Below are 10,109 nucleotides of genomic sequence, written 5' to 3' on the forward strand. Positions count from 1 at the left end.
CTGCTACTGCAGAAGTAATCAATTGCTGCACCATCCTCCAGCTGCTGTGTATGAGTGATCCAATTCAGGTTGATAAGTCCTGTCTGGACTGTTCAGAAAGCTCTATGTAATGTGTTTATCAATAGCAGGCTGAAGCAATCCAGCTGTCCCAAGGTCCTGAATGTTATAATTGTTTTTTCAGCAAACCACTCAGCACAGGGATTAAACAAATATGTGCCAGCATCAGTGTGGTTACAGCATTCTCAAGGTATGTTTGGTTCATAAGGCATGAAATCAAATGCAGATTTCCTTTAAATCCCCCCAATGACACAATATAGAAAATTGTTGGCCAAAACATAACACTCCTTTTATTATAAAGCAATCTTACACGTTGTTAAATGCACTTACTAAGGGATAAAATTTCCTATAACTAATGGCTTTCTCCACTGCTTTTACAATAAATGTGTAGAGTTTTAAAGCAAGTCCCAGTAACATAAGCATTGCCATTAAAGGCAGGGAAATGGTCATTTCAGAGTAGCAGTTAACGTTTTGTAATTTATTATTGGCATCTCCACTTCCTCTGAAGAAATCTTACGATATTAAAATACTGACTTGGCTGCAGCAACTTGGATGAGACTCAAGTGTCTCATTCTGGAACATAAAAGCGTTTACTGTAAAAACAGCCACGGAAAAATAAACTGCAATGAAAGCGGCGGTGTGTTAGATTCCTTTAGGAGTTCTGTCATAAAATTGATTGAAACTAATGATAAATTCAACATTTAATGTAGGGTATGCTCAGCCCTACCACACAAACACAAGACTGGATATGGCCAAGAACCAATTTAAAGCAAGAGAGGGTAAGCGATGCACCAAGAGGACACCCATACAGACAAGAGAAAAACATATAGGGACTTATTTACTAAGGGTCCCCGGATCGCACATTTGTCGGATTTTCCGATGTTTTCGGGATTTGCGCCGCTGGGACAGGTATTTAACTGGGGATAGTGTCGCACGCAATCGGATTTTGGTGCAGCTGGCTTTCATGCGACAGAAATCGGGGGGCATGCCGCCAGACGATCCGACAGATTCGGGCTGAGCGCGGGATTTAACTTTCAAATTGTGTCGCAAGATCAAGCACTTACATACACTGGGAAGAAGAAGGTGAACTCCCGCAGACCACATGCAGGATATCGGGCACCCAATCTCAGTGAATCGCAGCAGATGCGCATTTTGGTCTGACTTTGCACTTCGGGGAACGCATCAGGATAGGTAAGTAGATGTGCCCCATATTCTCAATGTAGAGTATACCTGGTACCATCTGCCAACTCAGGCTTCACAATTATGTTGTGTGACCCGCTGGATAGTGATTCAGTCTAATGATGTCTAGAAAAAATTGGTGTCCAGTGGTTTAGTGATATTATTAGACATATCCTAGGGCTTGTTTGCACCTATTTCCTGGTGGTGTCCTTATCTATATATGATGCTGATGTTGCACCGGGACCATTGTGCCCAATGATAACACCAGTATTGTAAATGGCACGTGTGTCCAGAAGATTCAGGTTCCTCTGTCTAATGGCTAAAGATAATTGCTAAAAATATCCAGCTGTGCCTTATGCACCTTATGACGTAAAGGAGGCTTATAACGAAGCCGTATTCATTCATTAAAACAACCCTTTCCTATGACTACACTATCCATGTTCTGCAAAATTAACTATTCACAGGGTGGAATCCCTGTATCCAATGACCTTTCCTATGACTGCACAATAATAATAATAATTCTTTATTTATATAAACACACACAGATTACGCAGTGCTTGCCAATTTGGTCCCTCTCCCCATGGGGCTCACAATCTAATCAACCTGCCAGTACGTTTTGGAGTGTGGGAGGAAACTGGAGGATCCGGAGGAAATTCACACAAACACGGAGAGAACATACAAACTCTTGGCAGATGTTGACTCTGGGACTTGAACCCAGGCCCCAGTGCAGCACTATCCAGGTTATGTGTAGAAATGTCTTTAATGTCACATCACAGTGTGCAATATCTTTCCCATGACTTTGCAATGTTTGACTGCTATAGACTGTGACATTACAGTGGCTCTATATATTTTTTCATTACTATGACCGTGGTTGTATTTGCCATTAGGCACTTGAAGCTCTGTGTCTTGGGTGTCCACTTACAGAGGACCATTCTGAAGAATTAGTTATTTATTTTTTCTATTTTTGGAATTTTTATTTAATATCATCCTGAATCTTTTGCTTCCCCACACTGGCCCAACAGGAGTTTACAAACTCTTTTATGGTGCAGAACATAGGGCGAGCGACACAATTTGCAAGTTAAATATGGTACTCTGTCCGACTGAGTGCAGTAACACCACCTAATTTGTGTAGCATGGAGGCTAATGTGCTGCGCCACAAGAGGGAGGCGTGTGACACAATAGCAGCGCAGACACTTCTTAAATACCTATGCAAGATGTTTTCACCTACAAGAACGGGCAAAGTCAGACAGAAGTGCAGCACAAAGCCTTTAGTAAATCTGCCCCTATGACTTTATTGGATTTTCTGTATTCTTTCCATAATTTGATATAACAGTATTTATTAGACCTGTATGATGAAATCCCTGTGTTTATTTCTGCGTTTATTGTGACCTCACTCTAGGAAGTTTTCCGATACAGTGCATTTATAGGGATATGTATGAGATTCAGATTGATCTGGGAACTAGTGTATGAGATGGTCCAAGTGTTTTTCTGCCACACTGATGCATACTATTGCACTATATGCATACACTATTGTCTAGCTTAAAATACTGCAATAAGTAGTGAATATGCTTTGTTATGTGGTTTTTCATTTGCTTTTCTTTAACATGTTATTATTGATTTATTCACTTCTCAGAGTAGTATAGTTTGCTTTACTCTAGTTAGTGATAAAAAAAACATTTTGGACCTAAAAGATTGGACAAACATCATATTATGACATCTATCATTTCCATCAGAGGAGTCATGTATGGGAAATGTAAAAATATGATCATTATGCTCCCTCCATATTTATTGGTTACAATGAGGAGCAAAGAAGATGCAAAAAGAGTTTATGGTGGTCTGACCTTTGAACTATATGGGGGTAGATGAGGGCTCTTTCACGCTTTATAAATCAACTATAGAACTGTTTAAAGTATTTCCAAAGGGAACAATGTGACCTCTATTAGGAAGGTATGAACATGCAAATATTAAAACCAAACTCCTCATAGATTGTAAGCTCTTGTGAGCAGGGCCCTCCTTTCTGTTGTTTCATATGACCATGTTATTACTATGTAATGTATTATTATATTTGTACCCCTTGATCTGTACAGCGCTGCAGAATATTAAGCTGCTATAGAAATAAAAATGTTTTATTGTTTTATCTACGTATTTAAAATCAAAGTCTTAATCATGTTGCAGTCATGTTCAAGCCATGTACGGCAGCAGATCTGCTAAAATAAACGGAACCAATGAAATCTGCTTCAATCTTTTCCCGCATTAATTATAACAATTTACAATAATAGAAATAACACAAGTAATTAAATCAAGGTTTCTAGGCAAACACCTTGTCTGGAATACAATCATTTCCCTGCCGGCATGAGCAATGTCCTTGGCTGCACAAGTATAAGTATTATTGTAGACTTACAACAGCTGCCTCAAGGCTGAATCCTCAAGACGTAGAGCTCCAGTGATGATTGTGAGAAAGTGAGAGGTGTCGTTTGGGAGAACTGCTATCTGTCATACAGGCAGATGAAGGGTACATGGTAAATGCCCTGGATTTGTCCACAGTAACCCAAGGGTTAATGCAGGCATGTGGTAAGCAGGAGAAGTCTGTTTGGTCTATGTTGGCCTAGATAGCATAGGCAACTTTGTAATGTCCGAACTGGGCCTGCTTATTATGGAGTAGGGGTAGGCAGGTAGTGGGACGCCTACTACATCCGGCCTTCGTTCCTGGGATTTTGTATGGCCTATAGGTGCAGGCCAGACTCCAGGCCAGAAGAAGTAGGTGAGGCACTGCCTAGAGAGCTGCATGCTGGACTGTGTTCATACACCTAAGGTAACTGAGAGCCTCCATATAAGAGCGGGTGCCTTGCAGCCAGGTACACATATGGTTCCCTATCCGTGCTATTGTATTAGACAGAACTCGTACGAGTGGTCACACTATGGTATTGTATATTATAAGTAATGGGATGTCTGTGTCTATTGATACCACCCATCCCGCCCATTTCTGGACACAAGAACACTACCATGTACACACATGAGCTCTTAACAGGGTAAATGGGGAAACCAACCTCTCATTGTGGCTTATATTCATTAAGAATCAAAAGATCAACCATTTTGGAATCCATTTGTTTAATCATTATCTCATTTAACTTTTGCCATTGTGAAAGAGATGGAAGGCCTCTTACAGAATCTGCACATTTTCATATATATTCATGGTCAGCTTTACACATATGTACAACACCCCTGCCAACGTGTAGGCAAGGGGGTAGTTGTGAATAAGGCCCTCTACCTGTCAGGATCCATCTGGTGCTGATCAACTCACCCAAGGGATAATGCAGGGAGATCTCAGGCAATAGCGGCTGTAGCCTCTGCCTGGATAGGCAATAGTTAAGTGGGTGCAGAATGTTATCCAATTATGTGGCTGTATTGTAAACTGGAGTGTGATTGGAGAGGTGCTACCACCTGACCAGGGGGAGTATAAAACCCCTGTGCAGTGGAAGTGGTCTACTCTTGGTCCAGACCTCATGGTCTTTCTACAGAGCAGCAGTCCAATCTGCAGAGACAGAGTGTATAAGAAAGTATAAGAAAGACAGAACAGAGGAAAAGTGTGGCGAAAAGCCAAGTGATGGATCCACGGTGGTTGTGGTTAGTAATGACTCTTATTGTTTTTCGTTACCTTCTATAAATCAGCTTTTATGTTTTCAGGCTTCCTGTTTTGTCAAGTCTTATGCAATCCAGATGAGAAATTGGAAATTTTGGACTTGCCACATACTTTACCGTCATTATGATGCTGAAAAAAAATGATGTCCATAGCATCTTATTTTCACATGGCATATGCCACGGATTTACTAATATTACATACTTGGGGCTTTATCCATTATTAAAATCTGTCTGTCAAAGCAATGTGGTTGCGTTATGGGGTGCCTACTAACTAAAACATATGAGGGGTTAAGGTGATCCAAGATAGACATTGTATTTTCCCATAAAGAAATCAGAGTAGTAACAGTATAGTATAGTAATATATAAAATAGTGCATGGTCCAAGTTACCGCAGTATACCAAGGGCTTAAGAAGGTAAGCACTGAGAAATAAGAAGTGGTCACTAATACCTAGCATCCGGGTGTGAGATTTCTACCTCAGGACATTATTGCCGGTGACACTATATCATTGGGTATTTAGAAAATAGGTTCTAAACCACTGATGAAGCTGGAATACTTTGAGGTTAGTGGTAGGGGGTGCACCATTGATGTTCTTACACCGACCAGCCATGCCATTGTGTAGGTTGTCCTTGGGCTGTAAAACATAGCCTTGAGCTGTGAAGGCAGAGACAGACTTCATTAGACATATGAAGGTGTCATTAGATATCTGGCACCAGGACTTGAGCAGCAGATCCCTTTTGTACTCTGAATTGTAAGGTGGGACCTCCATGTATTAGACTTGTTATTCCAGCACATCTCACATATACTTGATTGGACCAAGATCTGAAGAACTTGGATCCCAAGTCAACACCATGATTTGTGGTGTTCCTAAAAATTAGTTTCTTCAGTTTGGTAATATCATACTAAAAAGGAGCACTAAGGATTACTATTGTTATGGAACAATTGCCCATAGAGCACCCTGGTAACAATTCTTCCACAGATAAGTGCACCCAGAGCCTGTCATGATGTAAAATCTTTAATTGGTTCATAGCTCCGTGTTTCAGTTCTGATTCTCATATGTTATTGTAGTAGTTATTCTTGTAGAGGTGGGAATTAACACTAATATAATAATCATTATTCATATAGCGCCATCAGATTCTGTAGCGTAGCACTTGTGGCAGTCTGTGGCCACTGGTCCCCATTAGCTGTGCAATATGGTAGTTTTTGTCGGATTGGGCTACATTTTACTTGAAGTCCATGATCCTATTGCCGGTGCAGTGGCTGTCCATGCTTGGACTACTTTTAGTAGGTAATAGGCACTGCATGGCAGGTCCTGACACAGATGTGTCCCTACATAAGGCAGGGGGTCCTTTTCCCTAGCCATGGGGGTAGTAGTGGCAGCTGCACTTGAGCCTAGTGTACAAGGGGGCCAGAAACATTTCTGCCACATGATGAGATACCAGTATGATACACTAAAACAGGATAAGATACCAGTATGATAAACTGCCTCATGTTTGGCGACTGGGTTAATGTTTATATTACAGGGTTGTTGCAATAATAGAACAGTGGTGACTGACCTTTGGCACTGGTACCAGAGGTGGCACTCAGAGCCCTTTCTGTGGGCACTCAGGCCATCACCAGAGAGGATTCAAGGTATCTTCCTGCAGTCCCAGACAGCCCAGGACTTGCTGTGCACAGAGATATATTAAAGTGACAGCGCTACCTGGGACTACTGGAGGAGTGGGAAGGTGTGGACAGATCTGGATTATCATTGTAGCTCCTGCTGCGGCCCTGACATTTCTTCCGGTTTATGGGACCCTGGAGGGAAACTACAATGATCAACCAAATTTCTTCTATTTTCTGCTTTATTGATGTCCTCTGGGTGCTGGTATCAATGAAAGCTGTGACAGAGAAGGGAGTATAAATCACAAATCACATTTCTGTGTTGGCACTTTGCAATAAATAAGTGGGTCTTTGTTGTAGTTTGGGCACTGGGTCTCTAAAAGGTTCGCCATCACTGTAATAGAATCTTAGCCTGCAGTTAGTTAGAAGGAGACCACATGGTGTTTTCCAATTTCAGATCTCACTATCAGCTATTCAGATCATCCTGTTGATTCAGTTAAGGCAAAAAATTGTAACTATTCATCCTGATGGAGGAAAACAAATTCCTGAGTCCAAAAATGGTAATGACAATCAGCTTCACCCTTCTGCTCTGTTGTCTGAACACTAGAGCTGATCTCCAGGGCAGTGATCTGTTTTTCCTATGGCAAGCTTGCAAATCAAACTACCGTATATACTCAAGTATAAGCTGAGTTTTTCAGCACAATTTTTCAGCTGATAAAGCACCACTCTGCTTATTTGTCGGGTATATTAAAAAAAACCCCAAAACTCTGTGTAGGCAGTCCCCAGGTTACGTACAAGATAGGGTCTGTAGGTTTGTTCTTAAGTTGAATTTGTATGTAAGTTGGAACTGTATATTTTATAATTGTAACCCCAGCCAAATTTTTTTTGGTCTCTGTGAAAATTGGATTTTAAAAATGTTGGATTGTCAAAAGAACCAGGATTAACAATAAAGCTTCAATACAGACACCTGTGATAACTGTTATAGCTGTTTACTGTAGCCAAGGACTTAAGTACAATAAATTACCAACATCCAGAGGTCCGTTTGTAACTAGGGGTCGTCTGTAAGTAGGGGACCACCTGTACTCACCTTTCCGACGCCCCCTCGCAGGTCTTCTTCTTGTTCCCTGCCTGCTGGCAGCGCCAGGTCCGTGCGCACTAGTAGTGCACAGACTAAGACCATATATATATATATGGTACTTGCCATTGTATTCTCCTATCCATAATCTCACACCTAAAAGGCTCTTAACATTAAAGTGTATTTATTGACACTTTAAATATTCCTTAACTTGGGTTGTTGTTGCAATTGTACATATATCAGTCAATACACCAAAGCACATTGTAATGACAAAGTGAGGGGACAACACTATATGACTCTCTAATGAGTTTCTACCACTTTGATGAGATGTCTGTAGGTCGAGAATAAAACAAGAAAATGTCAACTGTGGTAGCCAAAAACAAACAGTGACCCAATAACACTGCTTTAACATTTCCCTCCAAAATAGTGGCCACAAATGAGCAGTGCCTGCTAACTTCAACTATTACCAATGTCAGACATCTTATAAAGCTAAAATGATCAAAATCTGTGTGCTACTCTAGTATAGTCACACAAGTGACTACCATTAGTGCCAGCATATTGTCCTACATATTGGTTCAAATTTTATAAAGTTTTTTAAACAAAAATTTTTAAAGTTATAATCCCTAATGTCTGGATAGACTATTCCATTCTAAACCATATACTATGTAAGGGCATAATTATGGTGTGCCAACAAGCCAGGTAGGTTATGTAATTTAGAGGACATCTACCATCAGTTTTAAGAAGTTCCTCAAGACTTGTTTGATTCTAACTCTATACGCTGTGATTGCGGGAATATAGAGTTATAAAAGTTATGCTAATAAATTTGGGGTGGTCCGTCTACATAACGAGAGCAATTGCGGTGTATACAGATATAATAAAACAAGTCCTGAGGAGCATAGTTCCTCAGGAACCTCTTGGTAGGACGCAGAAAAGCTGATGGTAGATTTCCTTCAAAGGCATTATCCGAGTTTAATTAATAATTTAGGGCTGGGGTGGGCTATTTAAAAAAATTATTGTGTGCTTACTTCCTCCGGCGCTGCTGATGTCCTGCGTTGCGGTTTGTCTGATCTGTGCCCCTGTTTGTTTACAGGGGTGCACAGGGACCTTCCGGCCGGCCAGAAGCTCCCATCTGACACCATCTCTTAGCGCCCTACAATGCTGAGAGATAGGGACGGATGGGCGTGGCCGGTCACCTCGCCGTCCGGAAGCTCCCTGTGTGTGGATTCTGTGTGATCAGACAGACCGCGCAGGACATTAGCAGCGACAGAGGAGGTAAGCACACATTTATTACTATTAAATACCCCCCCCCCCCCCCCAGCTCGTCCCTAAGTTATTTCTTAAACCTGGATAACCCCTTTAACTGTGGTTTGTTGGCAATGATTTCCTCATGAACTGTAGTATTCCAGTATATTGTATGACCTATCAAACACAATAATAATAATGTTTATTTATATAGCACCATCATATTCCGTAGCGCTTTATAAATCATTGGGGACATATACGAATAAGATATTGCAGAGAAGAAACATAGTGATATGCAGGGCTGGTGCCAGCACTGGGCATGCCTGGCCAATTGCCGGGGCCCAGAGCTGCTGGGGGGGGGGGGGCACATAAGGCTGTATATAAGGAATCCATGGAGCTGAGGGGGCTGCATCTAATGAATCCATACGGGGCGAAGGGGGCTTATATAAAATAACCATGAGGGGACTGTATACAAAATAACCATGAGGGGGCTGTTTGGGATGATAAACTAGGGAATATTTTAGGGAACAGGAGACTTTTAGTTTCAGAATTTTTAATGCTGCCACGTGAGTTCACTGCAAAGGGTGAAGACACACATGGCGTTTTTGGGCCGTTTTTACTAAGTGCGTTTTCAGATCGTTAAAAACGCATGCGTTAAAAAACGCATCCGTTTTTTAAAAACGCATGCGTTTTTTGAAAACGCATACGTTTTTGTCCGTTTTTCCGAAATTGCGCAATGAAAAACGGACAAAAACGCCTGCGTTTTCAAAAAACGCATGCGTTTTTAAAAAACGGATGCGTTTTTTAACGCATGCGTTTTTAACGATCTGAAAACGCACTTAGTAAAAACGGCCCAAAAACGCCATGTGTGTCTTCACCCAAAGGGGCCCACTGAGGCTCTGTCGCCCAGGGGCCTAGTGAAGCCTGGAGCTGACCCTGGTTATATGCAACAATTGGAGTGAGGGCCTTGTTTGCAAGAGCATAGGGTTCAAACACCGTAGGAGGCCTAAAAAAAAGTAGAAAAAAGTAAAAAGATATTAAATAAATATGGTAAAAATTTAAACTAAACCCCTTTTCTCTATTACACCTGCTGACACATGTTGCCTCACCGTGCCGTGACTGTGCGCGGAGAACTATAGGACATGTCTACGGCCGGGGAGAGCATACATTTGTCTGAATGTACCCAAGAGTGTCAAAATATGGGGATTACAAGAAATTATTCTTGCAATTTTTTTTAATAATAAACGATATACATCTGGTATCTCTGTGATCATACCAACCCAGAGAACGAGTGAGCGGTACTGCCTGGATGAAACC

This window comes from Engystomops pustulosus, chromosome 7 (assembly GCF_040894005.1).
Source record: "Engystomops pustulosus chromosome 7, aEngPut4.maternal, whole genome shotgun sequence".
In the NCBI taxonomy this organism is placed as follows: Eukaryota; Metazoa; Chordata; class Amphibia; order Anura; family Leptodactylidae; genus Engystomops; species Engystomops pustulosus.